The following is a 23,449-nucleotide window of genomic DNA, read 5'->3' on the forward strand; positions in this document are numbered from 1 at the left end:
TCCACTCTTTTCCCTTGCATTTCCTTGAGTGAAGCATTCAACAGGAAAAAGGAGAATTGGTTATCTGTTCAGCAGAAGACAGAAGACTAGTCTGCCAGATAAGGGACCACAGGAAGCATGGCAAAAAGTTGAAGGAAGGGGCACTTTCCAGTAGCAATCCATGTATGCTTTCCTAGAACAGCTTTCCTCTCAGATGACACAAGCAACATACTTGAAATTTCTGGATCCAGGAACAGATCTGATCCTTAAAAGGAACTAATCACATCCTCTGTTGCATACAATAGCATATTTATTCCTCCCAACAACCTTTAAAATAAGAAATATTACACCTACTTTATGAAGAAACTGAGTGTCAGGGAAATTAAGTAAAATATATTGCTCCTAACAGATTGAATGCTAGAGCATATAATATATTCCTTGTACTAGACCACTTGTATTGATCAGTTTTCCCATTGCTGGGACAAAATGCCTGACATTTATACAACTTAAATGAGGAAATGGTTTATTTGGCTCATGGTTTCAGAGGTTTCAGTTCACTGTGGGCTAGTTCTATCACTGGGGGCCTGAGCAGAGGCAGAATATCAGAGCTGAAGAATATCAGAGCTGGTGAAAGAATGCTGGACAGGAACGGGCCACAGACCAGTTATATTCCCCAACATCATGCCCCAGGACCTGCACAGATATATCCAGGAGAGTCCTTTAGTGACATGCTATGGGGGTCTCTCAAGCCAGTCAAGTTGACCGTTCAGATTAACTGTCCCTTGCATGTGTTTCTATGGTTTCAGCAACCTCGTCCACCCTATTTTTCCCTCATATTCAGCTGTGATTACATACAGATTGCTAATATCTGTTCCATAAACATGTAAAAATCCATTTTGTATTTTTTTACTCTTTTCTCTTTATCTGGGTCATAACAAGCCTATCCCATATGACTTGGACTTTGATTAAGGTCTTAATCCAAATTCAACTGAAATCCCCAGGCCAACCCTCTGACAAGCCACCCAATCCAGAGGGTCAACAGAAATATGCTCAAACACCTCTATATTTAAATTTAATTTCTGCCTGCTACTTAGGGAACAGAGGAAGGGGACATTACCAGAACCTCTGCAGTAAGTCCTAGTCTCCTGTGAACCATGGGAGCACACAGTGAATTACGGGAAAGGTAGACAAATGAGAAGAAGCTGAGCTTTGGGTCTGGTCAGTGCTGCTCTGAGCAGCAAAGACAAAGACCCCCTAGCTTGCAGCACCTTTTATTCAGTACATGGGGAACAAATGTAACAAGTGAAATGCAGAGTTCAGTACTTTACATTGGGATAAACAAGGTGTAACAAAAGACTGGGGGGCCAGGGAAATCTAAGAGCAATGCGGAACTATGCAGATGAAGATTTGGTTCCTCTCTGGCATCTCCCACAGATGTGGTCTTGTCCTGGAGCATTGCAGCATCTGGGGATCACTGAGGTCTCAGTTGTGACCTGAGGCCAAAATGCAATTATGTCTAGAATGTCATAGCTGGCCTGTGGGCAGAAGAACTAGGCCTACTGAAATGATTTTTCCCTAGAATTATGTAGCATTGCTCCCAACATGCTACTTTTGGAATCTTTATCCAGTGGTTTATTATCATGAATAATGTACAGTAAGAGTGCAACCCTATCCTCCTCTCCATATGAGGTGCTCCACTTTGCCCAATTCACTTCAACTAATCCCAAATGAATTCTAATCAGACCCTTGCTATTGATCAGGAGAATAAAAAGAAAAGGCATGTTACATGAGACTTTATTTTTTGTCATTAGTATGACAAATATTGGACCCGAAATCTTACTATTTGTTTTTTATAATACCAAAGATTGTTATCACTTACTGAGGTTTTATGTGACAGAAACTGTCTTATATGAAGGTATTAATTTAATTCTCATCACAACCCTATAAAGGTAGGTGCTATTTTTATCCACAATTATGCAAATGAAGAAAAGCATGCAAGATTTATTAATTTTTCTAGGGCAGAGAATCAGTAACTATAAACACTCTGATCCTAAGAAATCAAGATCTAATCGCCAAGACTTCAACTTTGCACCCAATGCCCTGCACGAACTGGACTCCACAGAAGGAACTGTGGGTCATAGTTCAGTCCTCCTTCTGATTCAGTCATGATCTTCTTTTTTGGTACCAGGGATTGAACTTGGGTGAACCACTTAGCTAAATCCCCAGCCCCAGTCATGATCTTCTAAGTCTTCCAGAGTACTCTTGAAGGACATCCTTAGATCTCCTAGTAAGTGTTGTAGAAACCATTTTAATACAACTATTTAAAGATACAGTATTAGTTTCTAAGTATTTAAGGTAATCAGTCTAAAGAAAATAGAGGATATTTAATTCATCAAACATTTGCACATAGTGCTGTAGTCAATGTTCTGTGGCCTGGAAATAATTTCTCTGTGAAATCTTTTTTATGTTTGCATTGTAACCTTGAACTTAACTCTACTATTATGTTATTCATATAATTTTGGATTTATTGACTTATTTTCCTATCTTGTCAGGATGAGTGAGGGACACAATACAATCAAGCCTGGGAACCCACAAAGTGTTTGTGTGACTAAACAATGACCCGTATCTCAGGGACTTTATATTGTAGTAGTAAACATAAAATAGCATAGTATTTTTATTTCAAAATTAAATTCTATAAAAATATAATGTAGTATACTGATACTTCAAGGCATACAACAAGGGTTTTCTGAAACCATGATGATATTTTTAATCTTTGATGGTGAAAATGACTCATACTCCAGGTTTTTAATTTAAATGGCTTAATTGAAATATATTATAAAAGGTGGGAAAAATAAAGTCTGTTGGTCATTTAGACCCTGAAAATTTGGGAAATAAACTTTGAAATTGAGAATTGGGTTAAATTAATAAAGTTCTTTCAAATTTATAAAATTTGTTCTTCTAGCAGATACATATTTAATTGTAAGTAAATGAACTGTATTTTTCTAATGATATTTTAGAAAATTTATTTTAAAAATAGGTCAATTTTCAAGTTGTCTGAGAAAATCCTGCTGAAGGATTCAGGCTGTGAGTGATATAATCAAAATAAACTCTCTCTGTGCTTTGGTTTGCCATTCCCATTATTTCTCACAACCCTTAAACATCATAGAAATCAAGATTCAATCAGTAGGAACTGATATGTGCATACGGCAACCATGTGCCAGGAACTGGCACTGTTGTTTCAATGAACACTTTATTCAGAAGAGCTGCCTCTTGCTTATGATTTCTGGTGTCCAATGTACAATTTGATTACATACAACACTCTGAGTCTCATGACTGTCTTTTGATTTCTGTGGAAGTAGAGGATTTTTTTTCTGCTCTCTTGAGTTGTAGTTTTAAGGTAATATAGAAACAATTCCAGGAGCAGTAAAAACAATTTTAAAAGTGCTGGACTGAGGTTCCATCAAAACAAGATGTTTCTAATCTCGGTCTGTTGACATGTAGCTATGTGGCCTTTGGTCAGTCTCTCAACTCTGTCACAGTTCACTTGTACATAAATAGAAAAGGTCTTAGGATTCACTCCTCATTCATTCCAGGTAGTTATTATGTACTAACTATAGGCAGAACATTATGCTAAAATCCCATAAATGATGCAAGTAATCTTCAAGTTACTGATTGAAATTACTACCATAGCTCATATAAGAATGGAGCTAGAAGTTACTCAACTGAGATAGATACTATTCCAGAGATTCAGAAATTTCTAAATCTTGTCTTTCTGATCACCTGTTCTTTCCAAGGCATTGCCAGGGGAAATATACATGCAAGGAATAACAAATATGAACAAGCTTTGTTGATAAATCAATAAGAGTAATCATAACAAATTATTATCTACTGTGTCAGGATTCATTCTAAGAATTTAAAGTACATAACTTATTTGATCCTCAAAATGAACCTATGAGAAAGTTTCCATTTTATTTCCATTTTTTCATAAGAGAATACTGTCAGTGAAAATAAAAAAGAAACTGAATTGACAGCAAATAAGTGGTTTTGAATCTAGAATGTGAACACAGGGCTTGTGTTCGAAACTTTACCCTATATTGCTTCCTAAAGCAGGGCCCCACAATTTAATTGTAAAAGCAGAACTATAGAAAATAGGTTAGTCCTTGATGTCCACTCTAAGAAAATAAATTTTGTTTTTAGGTAGGGAATACTATTTGTGAGATTGAGTGTTTTATGCCCAAACAAATGCCCCTAACTTTAGGGTTGCTTAAAGCAATAGGATAGATATGTCATACTTCTAAATATCAGGCAACACAGGAAGCTCCCCGCCTCCATCCCAGGCTCCTAGGTCAGAGAAGCTCAGCCAGTCCCAGCACCTAGAAGGAAGCTCCACACCTCCATTACAGGTTCCTAGGACAAAGAAGCTCAGCCGGTCCCAGCACCCGGAAGGAAGCTCCCCCGCTGCCATCCCAAGCACCTAGGGCAGAGAAGGTGAGCCATGTGGGTGTCAGAAGCACCCCCTCCCGTGGAGATGAGAAGACACCTAAACAAGTCTCAAAAACATACTTCTGGATCACCTACAGCAACCCCAAAGGGAAATGAGATGGAACAATCTGATACTCAACCACCTGGACTCTCTGAACTGGCAACAAAAGAAGATCTGGGAAAAACGAAATCAGAAATAATTACTCAGATAACAGCAAAGATTTTGCTCATGGTGCAAGACATGATTAATAAATTTAGAGAGGACACAGGTAAAAAAATAGAGGATCTGAGGAACATGATGGAATCCCAACATAGGAAACAAATGGAATCCATAAAACAGATACAAACAGATTTCCAAGAGATTGAAAACTCCATTGAAAGTATGCGCAACAGAATGAACCAATGTGAGGACAGAATTTCACATATAGAAGATAAGATTGCAATTAGTGAGGAGGAAAAGAAAAATTGCTTTAAAATTGTAAGGGAACATGAGAAATCAATCCAGCAGCTGATAGACGATGCAAAGAAGAATAACATAAGACTCATTGGAGCCAATGAAGAAACAGGAGAGAGTGCAGATGACATAAAAAAACTGTTCACAGAAATGATGGCAGAAAACTTCCCAAGGAGGGGAAAAGAACTTGACATACAGATAAGTGAGGCATATAGGACTCCTGCCAGCCTTAATCAAAAAAAAATCTACACATAGGCATATAATAGTTAGGATTCCAGAAATCCAACAGAAGAACAAAATTCTACAAGCAGTGAGAGAAAAGAAACAAATCACATACAAAGAAAAGCCCATCAGAATCACAGAAGACTTCTCAATGCAAACCCTCAAGGCAAGAAGAGCTTGGAGTGATGTATTTCAAGCCCTAAAGGAAAATAGCCTCCAACCCAGATTGATGTACCCTGCAAAACTATCTTTCAAAATTGATAGAGAAATGAGATACTTTCATGATAAAGAGCACCTCAGGAACTTCATGAATACCAAACCGGCACTCCAAAAAATTTTAGACAATACCCTAGGAAAAGACAATGAGGATCACAACCCCAGGAAACCCAGCAGAATGAATCCATTGGGCGTGACAAATTAAATGCAAAGGGGGAGAATCCAACAAAAAGAAAAAGTCATGACAAGGCTTTTAAAACTTTTAACTTCATCTCCCTAATGAGTGTATAATTCAATCTTATTATTGTACTGATTAGTATTTTTCTGATTCTAGAGTTGCACACCATTCCTTGTGCTATACTGGCTATTTATCATCTTCTTATGTCTACATTTTAATTGGGTTGTCTATTAATGAGCTCTAAGAATTCTTTATATATTCTGGTCATAGGATATATGTACTGTAAATATGGTCTGTTTAAGGACTACTTTTCATTTTAATGATGTCATTTAAAGTTCTAAATTTTGATGGAATCCCATTTATCAATTTTTTTCTTTTATGCATCATGTTTTTTGTATCCTAGGTAGTTCTTGCCTACCCTGAATTCATAAATATTTTCCCTTATAATTTCTTCTTAAAGTTTTATACTTTTAGGATTTCATATTTAGGTTCATAGCTCCCTTCAAGTTATTTTCATGTATGGAAAAAAAGTGTTGAGGTTAATTTTTTTATATACGGATACCAGGTGTTCTAGTGCCATTTGTTGAAAACACCATCTCTTCCTCGGCTCTTGAATTGAGTTTATATTCTATAAAATGCTAATGTTAAATAATCTTTCAAAACTCAGTGGACCATATATGTGTGCTTCTATTTCTAGATTCTCTATTTTATTCAAATGATCTATATGTCTTTCCTTACACCAACACTGCCTTGATTACTGTAGCTTTAGAAGTCTTAATAGTAGGTACTAAACATCTTCCAACACTGTTTTTGTTTTTCTTTTTGTTTTTAACTTTTCTAGGTCCTTTGTACTCCTACATAACTTTTAAATTTCAATATCCAGTTCTTCATTTATAGCAAGTATACCCAGACCTGAATTTTTATATATACCTTGTGTTTTCTAATCCTGATAAATTCAAGTACAAGTTCTAAGGGCTCCTAGAGATCTCTTAGTATTTTCTCTTAGATGATTATTTCATCTACATATAAAGATTTTGCTTCTGCTGTGCCAATCCTATCCTAGTTGTGTCATTTTATTGCCAGACTATTTTGGTGGGGACTAGATTTCAAAGTTTAATGGATAGATAAAGAGTAAGCATATCTGCCCTTGTTCCCCACCTTAAGGAGAAAGCATTGTATCTTCTCCATTTATATAAGGCATTCTCACTGGAAGTATGGAGTACGTCTTTAGACTGTTGAGAAGTTTCTGTTCTACTTCTAGTCTCCTGATAGCTTTTACCATGAACAGCTGTAGAATTTGGTCCAATACTTTTTCTCCAACTAGTGACAGGATCATATGGCTTTTTCCTTTCCTCTGTTAAAATGATGACTTTTGGGGGTGGATCTTCCAATGCTGAACCAACACTGCCATTCCTATAACAAAACCACTTTCTACATCCTGCCAGATCTGACTTCCAATAGTTTGTTTTGTTAAACAAATTTCTTTCTATGTTCATAATTTTTTCTTCTATTATTTTTATCCAGTTTTAGGATTAGCACAATGTTGAGTTCCTAAAATGAGGGGAGAAGTGTTCCTTCTTTTTTCTGCTTTTATTGTTTGATATAATTTATCAGTTAAAATGTATATGAGCCTTCTGTTGTCATATAGGTAGGTTTTCAAGCTAGGAATATACTTTCTTTAATAGGTGCTATTCAAATTTTATATTTCCTCCAGAGTTAGTTTCATTAATTTGTCTTCTAAGGTACTTCTTAGAAGTTGTCAAATTTATTTCAAAAAAGATTTTTGTAATATGCTTTCTATATCCTTTTAAATTCTGTAAAATCTGTGGTAATGTCTCCTAGATCTTAATATTGTAATTTTAAAAATGTATATCTGATATTGTGTAACAGGAAGAAAAGGTCTAAAAAAGCAGAAGAATTGTGAGGGGTAGTGGAAGGGAAAAAGGGGAAAGGAAAAAATATGAGAAGAGGAAAAAAAATGGAAACAAGGTCTTTGCAAATAGGGAAGGGTGGAGGGGGTGAAGGGAGGGCAAGGGAAGGGGAAAATAATAAGAACCAAGATACTCATATAAAGGTACAAGATCCCAATGATTAATGTAACTGTATTTTATACCGAAAATGTACCAATAAACTTAATGGGAAAATAAATAAATAAATAAATAAATAAATATCAGACAGCAGGGTTTTCCCCCCTTCCAGTTTCCTTCAGAACTCTCAGGGTGTTAAAAAAAACATTTCTAATCTCTGCCATCAGCCTGCATCACACATACCTAAATGATAGCAAATAGAATTCACTGTTCTCATCTTTGATTAGTAAATCTTTCCCTTTTTCTACATTTGCATAGAAAGAATCTAAGCTCATCTGTGATTTATGCCTCTTTGTAAATGTGTAGTACTTATGAAATGGCATATTTATAAGAGGAAAAATAAATTTCTCTGAATATTCCACCAAAAACTAGACATTTTTTAAATCAACTAATTAGGATAGCTGCATCTACACGCTATTTGAAAAAAAGGAAATCAAAACAGAAGTAGCTGGGTTTACAGAATAGGACTTGGTTTAATTACTACTTTCCCTATATTCTCAGAGGTGGTGAAAATTTAAAGAAAATAAAAGACTAGAAATAACAGGAACTGATCCAAACCCATCATTCTACCCAGGTATTATAAGAGAATAAATACATGAATTTTGGAGAATTGAACAACCGTCAAATATTACTCATCTAATAGTCTTCTCTCATGGGAGTAGTATACAAAGGGGAAAGCAGAAATGAGAACAATGGATAAATATATAACCCATAGCCCACATATATAGATAAAATACTCTTTCAAAGAGGCTTCATTACTATATTTTCTTTTACTCTCTTAACAGAAGTGAAATAATGTGTAAGAAGATATTATCTCAATTTTCTAGAACCCAGTTATAGGAGATTATTTTCAGATATCTTAGTTCAAGGCATACATGCCCTGTTACATAGTCCAACACATAGTTTATCCATAACTCCTAAAACTGGGCTTTTATTAATTAATATATGCTATGTATTGAAACCAATGGACATTTATGAAGGGCCTACATCCATTTCAATTCTTCTCTCATTGATGCATTTAATACAGTTAATGATAACAAATAAAATCGATGAATATGAACATTTTTACCCCTTTGTTTCTTCCTTTTTTTTTTTTTTCCTTTTTGGTACCAGGGATCAAACTCGGGACCTCGCACTTGCGAAGCAGATGGCAAAACCACTAAGCTAAATTCCCAGCCCTCTTTGTTTCTTATTTGAGGATGTTTTTCCAGAGTTTTACTGTGGATCTGGATCCCAAGAGATGCAACTCATGCAGAAACTTCCTTTGTGATTTGGAGGCTACATTTTATCCATCCTAAAATGGAATGAATTACTACTGAGGAAAGAGAGGTCAAGAATGCCCACTCTCAGGACCTTCTATGTCCCAAATTAGAAAGCCTCAAATACAGTTGCTTTCTAGAATTCCTCTAGATCAATTCTTCTTAGCCAGCATCTTTAGAACCATTTATGACTAATCTATTATATTGCTGCTTTAAAATTATTTTATAAAAAGCTCTCCAGTATAGTAGTCACATTTTCTGAAGATACTGACTATAAATGTGGCTCCATTGTATGTAAAAGAACAATATTTTACCTAAATGAAGATGATACAATATCCAAAAAAGTTTTAACACATAATTGACTCAGACTTGGACTCGTATTTCAAATCTGAGCAAGCATCATATTTTCATTTATAAATTAGAAAGCACAGGAGACATGTCAAAGATATTTTTCCACTGTCTCCAAAAGAAAAAAAAGAGACAGTATTTTTCTGTCTAATACTTCATGTAGTGTTGCAGACTAAATGTTGAAAGACTGCTTGCTTAGGAGGAAACTCTAAAAAAGAAATATGACAAAGATGTCTACTGTTCTTCTGTTCAACATTATACTGAAAGTTCTATTTATTGCAATAAAAATAAATAAATAAAAGGTATCCATATTGGAATGAAAAATTAAAGCTATTATTAATCACAGATGACATGATCATCTTCATAGAAAATCTGATGAAATCTATAGGAAAAGGCACTAAAATTAATAAGTGAACTTATGAAGGTTGTGGGCTTCATTTGCTGTCCATGGTCATGAATTTAAAGTGTGACCATTCAGCACGTTTGGAAATGTTCAATCATAACATAGGAAAAGAGCTCTTTAAACTAGGGTTGTGGTTTTTCTAAGTGAGCTTGATTAAATGAGATAGGAACAATAGAACTGAGAATGTGTACAAGAAGCACCTGATTGCTCAAAGAATTTATGCCTCATCAGAGTGAGGTACATGAAATTAATTTTTATAGAAGCTGTAACTATCTGTAAAGACACTGTTTAGAGTAATATATAAGTGAAAACCAAAATAGGGTAAAGGACAAGATCATTGGGGAACAGAATGTTAAAAGAATCATCAAATTGAAGTTGAACTCAGGTAGAAATAAGTCCAGAGTGGTGTTGGTAAAAGTGTCAGGGAGTCAGATGTTAATGCATTAAGGAAGGGAACATCTTGGGTATTGAGATGACAGCAAAATGATGTAAAGTGAGTGACATAAGCAAAGGGCATAAAATTCCTCCCTAGCTCCAGGATACAATATCTGTAGGAAAAAAATGTCAATAGTTGTGAAAGCTAAAAGGAAGTAGTACCTTAAGAATAAGATCTAAAATGTTCTCCAAAGGTCTCAAGTGATCAGAGGTGGGTTTTCTAGTCATGAAGTGCTAAGCTCATCAGTGAATTAACCTACTGATGAACTCATAGCTGACTGTGCTACAGAGAGGTGGGGATATGACCTAAAAGGTGTGTTCTTCTCTCTGTTCCTTCTTTTTTCTCTGGCTCTCTTGCTCTGGCTCTGCTTCCATGCATTGACCAGCTTTCTTATGGCATTCTCCCTCTCCCTTGGAGCCAGCAAACTATGGACTAAAATCTCTGAAATTGTGAGTTAATATAAAACTTTTCTCCCTTAAACTGTATAAGAAAGTAAAATATCTTAGCATTTTTAATTTAGTATTTTAGCATGTAAGACTGCATCAAAATAGCATGTGACTATCTAGCATTTTACTTCTTAATTTCTCACCCCTCCATTTCCATCTTTACTATAGACCATTTACTCTTTACTATTCAGACTTTCCAAATCCACAGTATACTTTCATTGGATTAAACCATTATGTATGTTTCTCTAATGACCTAGAACTTCATCCCCTGTCCTTTCATCTGCCTTATACTCACTTAAATCAAATCGAATGTCCCACCTCTCCTGCAAAGCCTTCCCCTGATGTTCCAGATTGGGTGCTCCTTTCTTAGTGTAGCACCCTACTTCATACAAGTTATTCCATTAGAATTTAAATAATGTGCTAAATATTCATCTTCCCTGTCAGATAGCATGTTCCTCAGACTCAGAAAATGCTACTGAAGTGCCTACATCTTGTTGAATTAAATTGAATAAAAGGTACTCATTTAAATATCCTGAAAAGGTGATGTTGTTGAAAGCTAGATTTACATTAAGCTCATCCCAGCTTGTAAATGTGACTCAGATATATTTTTATTAAGAAGTAGTTTATTCACAAGTTTAACAACACTATAAGGAAATAGGACATAAGAATTTTGTAAATGGAACCATTTATTTTATTTTACATTGATTAGTTTAGTCATCCCAGCATTATGACTAGAGTCAAGAGCCTCAAGCTATCTTAACAATTACAGCTGGTTTCAGTAGAAAATGAAGGGGTAAAATTGCACCTTATTATCAAGGTGCAACTAAAAAGCACAGAAAAAGCAAAAGGTTAATTGGAATTTAAACCAAACCTACGTTTAGTAGACTAACTCTTTAATCAAAAGGTGGAATTCAGTATTAAACAAATATGTTACCATCTGAGATCTTGGGTTGTAAAAAAATATGAAAAGTCAAGCTAACTTTATTAAAATACAAACAATTTTGTTTCACATAAAAACCAACTAGCTACAGCATAGAAACAATCTGGTAGAGCACAACTTATAACATAATTTGAAAACTATAACCATAAAACAAAAGCATAAATCATAGGCAGTTCATCCAGAAGACTAATTATTAACACAATATTAGCCCAAACCAATACAAGTATGTAAACATTCCAGGATGTCACTTCAGATTTTAAAAATAGCTGAAATCTAGTGCAAACCTTGACATTATCAAATGGTCATTGAATGACAATAAATATAGGTCTTTCTATGTTTTAATTTTTAAATATGAGGTTTTATTTCAAATTTTTCATTTGATCATTTTATTGTTGCATTAACATGAAAGCTGACACATAATAATGTCAATAATTTGAAAGTCAGTAAAAAGAATTACAAGCTGTCAACTGTTTCAAGGGCTTATGCCAATCATACTGACAGAAGCAATTCACAGCCTTCTTTGCCGGACACTCACAGTGTCCAAAATTGACATGCTAGGAGATTCTATTTTCTCTGAACTTATAGTTTATCCTAGAAAATTGCTGTTTCATATCACTGGGGAGCCAAGAGCTGCAACTCTTCTACACGTATTTCTCACCTGAAGCAGGTGACATAGATGGTGTCTTTATCTTGAAGGCTTAAGAAAAGAATAAGATATTATTAATGTTCTTTCTTAAGCAAAGAGAAACAAAAATTTTCGTTTTTCTCTCTTTCTCTGGAAAGATTACCCTCCTAATGAGGTACTTCAATGCTATATTTCCCACAAACATAAAATTCTATACATTCTTTAAGTCCATATGTAAAGCTAAAACTTCTCATCAATCTGATAAACATTAGCATTAAGAGACATATATAAAGTCCTAGATTTGCATAACTGTGCTTTTAAAATGTATAATTAAAATCTAAAAGCAGTTTTCCAGAATATTTGCATATCAATTGTTTTAAATCGTGTAGGAACCATATATAGACACCTTTACAGTTATTTACACAGCTATGCTAGTCCAACAAGAGCAATAGCCATGAATGCACACAGTGTGATAAAAATACCTGAAACACAGTGCCAATAGTTTTATGAAAAATAATGAAAAAACATGACCTGTTTTCCCTTTGCCTGTAATTTATAGAAGGATGTGGTAACCAAAGAATGAATTTAAGAAACTCAAAACATGTTATACTAACACTCAAAAGAACCAGTATTCTTATAACCTCAAGCCTTAGTCTTTGCTTCTTTCTTTGCATTCAACATGCTCTTAATGTTGCTTCCTACTGATGATTGATGCCCACAGTCACAGTATCCAGTGGATTATTAGCGCATACTGTATAATATAAGGCTACAGCATTAACAATTCCAATAAAAAGTGTCTGTTTTTCAAGAATTCTACTTTGGGAACTAAAAACACACATAAGATATAGGTAAATTCTATTCCTTCTCTATGTCATGTAAACAGCCAACTAGAGCCTAGATACCCTGTCAAGAAATATATTACTGCCATAAAATGCAAGAATTGCAATCAATAATATCTCCTGATATTTCTCAGCAATACTTTCATCCAGGGTGTTCAAATATTAAAGGTAAGCTGTTAAAAGTTCAAACCAGACTGGTATATCTAGAACATGTGGTCTGTAAAGCTCATGATAACCACCAAGCAGTGCCAACTGTGAAACTAACAGAGGCAGAGTTCACAGACCAGCAAGCTCAGCTGACAGTAGAAGTGCCATGAAAAGAAGCAGGGGATTGAAGATTTCTTCCACTACTTGCAGTCAGTCAAGGAAAGAGGATGAAAAAACAGAGGAGGAGATTCCTTTTATCTTATTATAGCCTTGTGATTCTTAGCAGATACTTTGGCTTCCCAGTTCTGTCTCTGCCTAGGAATTCCTACACTAAGCAGTGTAATTTTTCCTTGACTATTATCTTCACTGGGACAGCAAATAATCTTACATACCATAGTGGATTGATCCCCCCAAATGAAGATGCTTTAAACTGCTATTAAACTTATTGTGACAGAAAGTGAGAAGCTCATATAAAATATACCTCCAATTGTTTTCTGTTGCCATAAGGAGATGCAAAAACTTAAATTATCCATGTGGAAACTTCATAGCAATGGAAAGTTTTCCTAAAGAAAAGCAAGTATTTACTTATGTTATACTTAAATTACCCCAAAACACTCATTTTTTGTTAAATTTGGGACTAACAGATTTAAATTCAGTTATCCTAGTAGTAAACATGTTTCTTTAATTGCCTTTTTAAAATCTTAGTAACATTTTATTGTAACACATGTTGAACTTCATTTCTATGAATATATTATAATGAAAACTATAGCTAGTTAAAGTCCTTTTTTGTACCTTGTAGCAACTGGTAAATTGAGTTCAACATCTTTAACCCTCTAGTAATTATTCTACTCTTATAACTGTCAGTAGACAATGGCAGAGCAAGGTGGAAGAGGCCCTAGGAAGTATGAGTACAACTAGATCTGCTTGGGGAAGTGTCTGAATCATCATTAACCTCCAAGCTTATCATTTAAAAAATTGTTCCTCCAACGTGTAATGATACAAATGAAGCTCAAGAAGATACTGGTAACCTAGAAGACAGAACTAAATAACTAATCTAGTTTAGTTCAAAATTTAAACCAAAATCACCTGTAAGCAAGGCACTTGGGCACAAAGAAGAAGGCTGTGTACCTTAATAATCATTATAAATAATAGGTACAAGCTTCCAGTGATCTCACTGGAATGGAAAGAAAGTATTAAAAAAAAAGAGAGGCCAGGGATTTTGCTCAGTGGTGCCATGCCTACCTCACAAGCCCAAGGTCCTGTGTTTGATACTCGGTACCAAACAACAAAAAAAAGAAATCATAGCTTCAGGAACAACAAAAGTGTCAGGTAGGATTTCATATTAGGGGTAAAATTCAGCAAAAGAGCCTTTTTTCGCTGATCTATTATCTTTATAAAATAAATATGAAGAGGAAGTAATATGAATAAGGTAAATTTTTTATAATCCATATAATCTTTTGGGCAATTCTTATACTTGATATCCCTCTTTCTATATCCTCTACTAATTTGCCTTGTACATAGTTTTTTTTTTGCTTGTTTGCTTATTTGTTTATTTGTTTGCTTATGGTAATGGGAATTGAATGCAGGGCCTGAATACTGAGCTACATTTCTAATATTTTTAATTTAAAATAAATTTAAATTCAATTTTTAATTTTTTTAACAGAGTCTCATTAAATCAATGTCATCAGGCTAGTCTCCAATCTGTGATGACTCTGCCTCAGCTTCCCAGAGAGCTGGGTCACAGGTGTGTGTCACCACTCCAAGCTTATAGTTTTTATTTTTTAAATCTTGCTGAATACAGTTAAATGTCTAATAGATTTAATAAACCTATCTATCTAGGTATCTATCTACCTATACCTAATAGATCTGTATCTAAATTTTGATAAATTTATGAATATATATGTATATGTATATATTATATATATGAAAAGTCAGTTGTAGACTGTTGAATACAGTATGACATTATAAATGTCAAAAGCACTAAGGAAAAATATAATTTATACAATTCTATTTATCTAAGTCTTAAGTCCCAATGACTCAGTTGACTTGAATCTCCTGGACAGAAATTTACAAAATTCGTGTTGGTCAGTGTAAAAATGGTATAACCTGAAAGACAGTCAGAAACCTGTATAGGGAGCCAAAGGATTCAGGATGGGGGGGTGGGGGTGGATCACTTCATACACAGTGTCTAGCAGTGACTGGAAGGCAAAGAGTGGCCAGCTCCATACTTGGCATTCAGCATAGCTCTACCAGGAACATCAAAAGCCATTGGTAACACTCATTGAAGATCTCTGAGAGACTATGAACTTTCTGTCTTGAATCTTTATCCATTTCATTTCATTAATTTACAAATACACTGCTCATCATGTGTCCAAAGTATGTTTTATTAAATAAAAGTAAAACCTACTAATACCACACAACAGTGGAAAATGATTAAAAAGCACTTATAAACCAGTAGGTACTAAATGTATTTTATATAATACTAATCCTGTGGTATTGTCCATTCAGAAAAGAGGTTCAAATTTGGACAATTTTTTAAAAACTATAGCCTATAATGTAAAATCACAATGCACATCAAAATATTTAAACATATTAAAAGTTCTGGGAAGTTATGTAGTAATAAAAATCTGATGCGCATGTTTAATTTCTTTCTCCAAGTTCCAGTCCCATCTGACTGTTCAGTATACCCAAAGATATGTAGCCCTTCATGTGTCAAAAACTGAATATTTGGGTTATGGCCTCAGACTTGATCTTCTTTGGGTTAACTCTGAAAATATGTAAGCCATTCACATAGCTGCATGTCAGAAAATTTAATATCATTCTCTCCCTTACCTTACATAAAATCTAACACCAAATCTTGTTAATTGTACCTACAAAAGTCTCTCATTTCTGCACATTTTTCTCTACATCTGCCATTTCCGTCATAGTACCTACTACCATTATCACTTACTGAACTACTCTTGTGGCCCCCTACCCAGGACTCCCATGGTCACTGTTGCCCTCTGTATTAGTGTGCTAAAGCTGCCATAACAATATACCATACATTGTGTGGGGGGTGTAATCTGAACAGAAATTATTTTCTCTCAGTTCCATAGGCTAGAATTCCATGGTCAAGGAGCTGGAAAACATAATTTCCAGTAAGGCTTCTCTTCCTGGCTTGCAAATGACCACTTTATGTCAGTATCTTCACAGGGCCTCTTCCCTGTGTGCACACAGAGTGAGCTCTGGTGTCTCTTCCTTTCTCATAAGGACATCAGTCCTATCAGATTAAGTGATTTTACTTAACTTTTACTACCATTTGATGGGCTTTGCCTCCAATACTGTCACCTGCAAGGTTAGGGCTTCTGTGTATAAATTTTAAGGGGACAAAATTCAGTCCATAATGCACCCTTCTACTCTAATCTTCATATTGCAACCCAAGGGCTACTTTAAAAATGAAAACTTGAACATTTCACTCTCCTTCAAATATGGCCTTTATTAGAACCATTGATCCTTGGCTCATTCTGGCCTCTGCTTACCTCACCAACCTCCCTGTGTGCACTCCTAGTACATTTAAACCTCTCTCAAATTCCTTAAACATCAGATTTCTATTTATCTCAAGTCCTCTGTACATGCCATATCATTTTTTGCATTTCTTTGTTTCTCTCTTCTCCCAGAAAAGCTTCTTTAGGCCCTAAATCCTCCAAAACTGTAATGAAAACCTCCTAGAGTAGTTTACCATAATTTCCTGTACTTTTGTTCACTACAATTATCTCAGTTACATATTGGTGTAATTTGTTGATTAGTGTCTGTTTTTAATATTACATCATAAACAACATGAGGGCAGTGATCAGAACCATTTTGCCTATCATTTTTATATATGGCATCTTTCATTGTGTATAACCTCTAGTACATAATAAATATTTGTTCAATGAGTGAATAAATATATCCAGAGGTCTCTTAATTTTATTTGTAAAGGATTGTAAGTTTACTTATAAATATTTTGCTTAGCCAGTATTATGCAGAGTACATTACACAAAATATGCCTATGATCTAAAACTCCTTCAAAAATAGATTTATTCTGCCCCTGCTAAAAAAAGACTTGGGAAGTTTTGCTCAAATCTGGGATCCACAAGGTCATGTCTGTAAAGGAAAAAACAGAAAGCGAGATTCTGATGAGAGGACTTTTAGACAGATTCTTTAAATTTTTCACATGAATTTATAAGCTAATGCTTTCCCTCTTTCTTTAGCATCAATTGGTGACTCTGTTCAGAATCAAAGTCCTCTGTTTCATATATGCATATCATTCAATATTTTGTATGATATGTTTACTTGGCTCTAATAATAAATTATTTTCTCATCCAATTTTTATGGTCATTTATGTGTGTAAATATGATGGATAAAGATGTATGTGAGTATTTGCCTGGCTTCCCATACAGAAAACTTCTCTCACTGCTGCAGAAAAAAATTAAAAACAAAAATATTTCTAAAAATTTTGATTTGCGCATTGAACAGTGGTGTTGTAAGTTAACATTAAAGTCCTGCCAATGTTGAAATACTATGATCCCACTTTTTCAAATTTAGTAATTAACCCGTAAAATGGATAAGTGATGTTTTGAGATCCAAGAGAAGCCTCACAGGGATGCTTTGTGAGACACAAAGGTAGTAGAAGAGGATGAAGCTGCTGTCAACCACATGGGTAAATTGAATTGCCTGATTGTCTAATTCCAGAACACTAATACAAATTTTATTCTTCAGAATTACCTTAGGGTTTTTTTAAAAGCCAGTAGAGAAAAATTAGACTAAATGTCAATGTGAAAGTAAACATCATTTATACTAGCTCATAGTGCATCACCGTCCCATATTGGATCCAGTGGTGGACAGAGCTACAACTCCAGATCATAAAACCTCATTAAGTTGTATTTCCAAACTCAGGTTAATTTGTATTAAGTTGATTATAAAGTTTGCTTTTATATCATCCATCAAAAATGGCTTGCTAAATAAATGAATATCATATACAAGATTATAGAGATAATGCTTATCCTTCTTAAGTCAAACTATTCAAGTACTTAAAATCATTTGCATATAAGCAATTAATATTCTCAATACAAGAGATGCTTATGTATTCACTAGAGTAATACCTGTGGGACTATCACTTGGCAAGGCTTTGGATATGGTTAAACATAAATTATATTATATTCAAATGGTTGAATACAAACAGCAAATATTTAGAAAAGTTGTTTATTAACCAGTTAATAGCTAATTGCTTCATTATTTCTAACTTCTAATGTGTAGATGCGGATTTACTAGTCACTAGATCATATACAATATGTTCCATCTATTTTTTAAATATAAATTTCAGGTATTTTTCCAAATATCCCTTAGGTCAAACATTCACAAATTCTTACTAGCCTTTCCCTACCTATTCTGGACAGGTTTCTTTGGGAATGCAAGCACCAAAAGGGTCTGAGACAAAGCTGGCACTGCTTAAGCAGCCTGCAGTAAAAAGGATCCTCACCCAGATACCACCTCTTCAACCAGCAAGTCTGTGTCAGGCAGGTGGGTGAATCTAAGAGCTCCAGGTAGGGTCTCGTCAGCAAGGAGAGGTCATATAAACACATGTCCATGAAAAGTAATGTCTATTTTCTTTCAAATCCTGTCTTAAAAGAAAGACCTTGAAATGCTTAGTGTAATTTAAAAACTTAATGACAAGTCCTCAAAGTATTCTAAATATAGAACAGAAATGACAGGCATGAAAGACATAGCTAATGTTGAAAAAAATGAGAGTCTAAAGAGAAAAGCAAAAACTGGGACTATAGCAATCTAAACACATGCCAAAGCAGCTACTGCGCTTTTCATTTCTTCAGTGATGTACATTTTGACAAATTAAGTGAGATATCAGCTCCAAAAAACCTGACATGATCTCTGACATATTTAGTTGTTCAAAACCTTTTCTTTTCTTCTTGGCCATTAAGTCAGAGGGAATTCTGAAAAGTAACTATACTTTCACTGGTACTGTTGTCCTTCCCTCTCCCTCTCTCTTTCTTTCTGTACTTTCATTCTTTCTTCCCTCCCTCCTCTCCTCTATTTCCTTTCTTCCTTCATCTCTCAAAGATAAATTATTTCTTGAAATGGAAACTTTGCTGAGGTCTATTATATGTATAATATTGAATCAAAGCCCCGTGAAGATGGACTTTTATGTCAGAATAGATTCAAAGAAAAATGTGCCAAAAATATAATTTGTGTAAATAACTTGCAAGTCATAAATGCAACATCATTATTCTCACCCAGACAGCATTCAATAAATGCCTGCTGATAAAGAATTCCTAAGTGTTCACTAAACTTTTAATGTGTTTTCTGTCACATATCACTAACAGATGCCATGGAGAATTTATATAAGATTTAATAGTCAATGCTCATCAAGAAATCAATTAAAATTCAAGCTGCCTGCAGGCCAACTTCTTCCATAAAGCATGTTCTTTTAAGACCAAGCATACCTCGGAGTTGATTAAGCAGTCTCTGAAGTGATCGGTACCTCGGGATATCATCCACAACCACTTCAGAACTCCAGTTCAACCCTCCAAGCAGAGTTCTATACCAACTCTCATACATCTACCCAGTATGTCACCTACCCAAAAAGTATTTCCATAGTAATAACAATAGTGGTCTTTAAAAGAAATAAAAGCTATCTTTTTACCATAGAATTCTAACCAGTAACTGCCTACAGCTAATTCACAAGAGAAACAGTCAAATATCTACATTCTCAAAATGTTTACTGCATAAAGAACAAAACAATTGAGGATCATGGGCAAAAGAAGTGTTCTGATATAGTATAAATTGGTTTTGCTGGATAATATTTGCATAATAATTGATAATATAATTGATATATAATTATAATTGCATATAATTGATAATATAATTTCATATGATTGACAATAATCTTTGCATTGCACTTGGCATTTACAAAACACTTTTATATAATTCTTACATTTAATTTCAGAGCAAAATTTAAAGTTTTATTTCACTATTGCCTATTTATACCTGAGAAAATGGAGGCTGAAAGGGGACATGTTACTTGTTCAAGCTCATGGGCCCAGGCAGAGGCAAAACTATACAAAATCAACCCCTTCTACTTCCAGATGTTTTGTTCCCCTCATCTTGACCAAGTGATCTCTGTACATTTCCATGGGATTTGAGAATGAAAAATAATTTTAAGCCTTGCGCCTTGTTCTTCAGAATAAAAAGTTTAGTACTCTCAGAATTCATTCTGAGAATTTGAGTGGGTCTACTCAGCATGTGAGCATCAGTAGTAAGGCCTGCCCTTTGGGTTCCATTCTTCTACATGGAAATCTGAAATTGTCAATATTATTGAAAACCTATAACATTTGAGACCTATATTTAAAGTTAAAACTGCTTTATTCATCAAGGCATGATTCAAATGCTAAACTGGTAGTAATACAAAATCTCAAGCCCTCCCCTAAGCCAATTAAATTAGAATCTGCATTTTCACAAGAACTAGGATTTAACGTACACATTAAAGATCCAGAAGAATCACTTGGGCCTAAATCTGGAATTTATGCTCTGGTGCACTCCATGTTGTGCCACCATCAGACACAGTGGACTGTGAGCTAAATATCATCTGCAGTGCTCTGTTCCTTTCATGCATTTCTAGATTCAAGTTACTCATTTTATACTTACGTATGTGTTAGTGTGATTTCTTTTCAAGGGAATGATGAGAACATAGCGGTCAGAGCAAATAAAAGACAAGCAGAGGTAAATACAGGTGACTTGATATTTTCTCCAGTAGAATATTGAAAAGAGATCACTAGAGATTTAGCAAAATGTTCTAGTATATTAGAAGTATGTTTGTTCTGAAACTAATTAATTAATTCCAAAGAAATGAAGCAGCTTATGCTGGCCCCAGTTTATTTAGTTCTAAAAGTTAGCATGGGGTAATCTGTAAACATCACCAAAACATACTAGCAAAACTGTCAGGAAGCTTCTATATATGCTTATAACTGTGCTCCTGAAACTTACCTTAAATATTCTATACATAATATGAGATACTTTCTAAATGACGCATATTATTCTGAAATAACAACTTGCATTCATGAAACAAACATAAGCCGCCTGCAATAAGTTTCAGATTTTTCCACAAATAATGTATAACTAAAAGTTGACAGTGGTTTGGGAATTTGAACTCAGAGTCATAGCTTTGTAGAGAATGAAATAGGTATCTCACATATCAAGAGGCCATGAATAATGAGGTAGCAAATCAATTCCTGATCAGAATCCCTTGGGAAATGGATATCAGGTGTCAACATTAGACTGAACATCAACAAACTGCAAAGCCAAAAAGGAAGAGCAGTACCATTAACTTCCTATGGCTGTGACAACTAGATGCTCACTGAAGTGCCATCTGGCATCTCAGCCCATTTGATTGGGAATCATCTGAATCCACTGTAACTATGCAGTGTCAGTATATCAAATAAACAAATGAATAAACAAAATTCTCCTTAAACAGTAAGACAAACCTTTTCTTTTAAAAAAAAATGCATCAATTATGAAGAAAAAGACAAAATCACAAGAAGAAGTTTGGATTGATAATAGGTAACCATTATTATTATTATTATTATTATTATTATTATTATTATTATTCTTTGGCTAAAGGTTTTGAATAAAGGGTCAATGAATCAATGGAAGCCACAGTCATCACTACTCCCACCCTGGGTTTCTATCTAGGATCCTTTTCTCTGCTCCAATGTTTTGATTTGCTGTGAGTCTCTTCACAACAGCAGTGAGGCTCGCCAAAGTCAGTAACATGGAAAAATTGTTATGTTACAAACATTTCTTCTGGAATGGATAATATACACAGGATTTATGACATAAAAAATAAAATTGCATGGGCCGGAGATTTAGCTCAGTGGTGCCACCGCCTGCCTCGCAAGCTTGAGGACGCGAGTTAGATCCCCGGTACCAAAAAAAAAAAAAAATTGCAGCCAAGTTTACTGAAGTAGAGTCTGTAATGCAGAAAACAGAAAAGTGAATTTATAATTGTCACAAAACTTCCAATGGTGCAGCAAAGCATGCCCGAAAGAAAGAAGCAAAGCTTTTTCAGAAACTGAAGAGAGGATTCCAAGCCAGGGCACAAAAATGGTTCCCTTTCTACAGTAGGGAAGGAATGCTAATGGAACTATAGTCTTGTCAAGCCACACCCACACGCCATTATCAAGTTTGCTGCCCATGATATTTTCTTAGAAAATATAATGTCCATATCTACATATACACATACATTTCAAAACTCCGTAAATCTTCCAAAAGTCAGCCTAAAAGTCAGGGTTAGAAAACTGATAAAAATCATGAAACATTTACTGAGAATCTGCTAAATCTAAAGCATTCAGCAATATTAGTACTGGAGGTAAGACATCTGCATTCGCTATAAAAACAACCATATTCATGAGTATTTCTTTATGTTCCATTTAAATTGCTTTTGAAATTACATTTTGTGGGAGAAAATGATCTCCTCACTAGCACTTACACATTTTCACAGAAATCCAGCTACATCAGGCACAAGATACTCCTTGTTAAATAAAAAATAATTAGTTCTTTTTCTAAAATGTAAGCAAACATTCAAAGAAATAGTAGTCATTATCTCTTAGGGGGAAAATTAGCAAAGGTGTCTTAGAACATTCAACACGTGATATTATGAACTTGGTGACCTTTGGTAAGAAGTCAGAGTTGAGATGAATGACAAAGCTGACCTGAACTTATCAGAAAGAAGGAATTAGAGCACTGAGTATTTCTGTATTATGAAGCAGAACAAATATGAAAGCAATAAATAATGATAAAATAGGTAGCTCATTGATAAGCATATAAAATCATAAAGAATTACTAAATTAGAAATGTTTATGATTTATCAGGTTAGTATGCAGACTCTGAAAATGGTGTCTACTAATTGCAAAACAGTTGAACTTTTAAAAATGTAAATCTCCATCTCAGAGATTTATGTAATTACCTGAAGTTGAGTAACTGATCTTATGCTAAATTTAATCCCCAATGCAAGGTTGTGTAATCACAATACACATTTTTTAAAAGAAAAGTATAAATTTACTGTACAAAATATACAAACATGACCACCCCAAAAAAACAGCCCAAAATTAACTTTTCCATGTTACAGGTATGTTGTATGTTGTAGAAGCATGGAAGAGGAAAAAAGGAAATAAAAATGAAATGGAAAAGGAAAGATTTGTGACCTTTCCAGAGCCCTTTAAATTTCTAAATTAAATTGAAAAATGAAAGTTTTCAAAACCAAGGCATGTCAGCCAAAATGTTTGTTAACCAAAGTGAAAGACTCTATTATTCAGTCTAATTTTTTTCTGAGTTTAATTCTACTATGCAAAAGTGTACCT

General features: G+C 34.5%; 1 long non-coding RNA gene across 2 annotated transcripts in view; it reads right to left on the minus strand.

Moving 5' to 3' along the window:
• Positions 1-23,449, minus strand: part of LOC147830438 (uncharacterized) — a 184,147-nt gene that overhangs the window by 84,111 nt on the left and 76,587 nt on the right. The window lies entirely within an intron of this gene.

Source organism: Heterocephalus glaber, unplaced genomic scaffold (genome assembly GCF_053883595.1).
Source record: "Heterocephalus glaber isolate CG9 unplaced genomic scaffold, H.glaber_assembly_v1.0 deba00000122, whole genome shotgun sequence".
NCBI lineage: Eukaryota > Metazoa > Chordata > Mammalia > Rodentia > Bathyergidae > Heterocephalus > Heterocephalus glaber.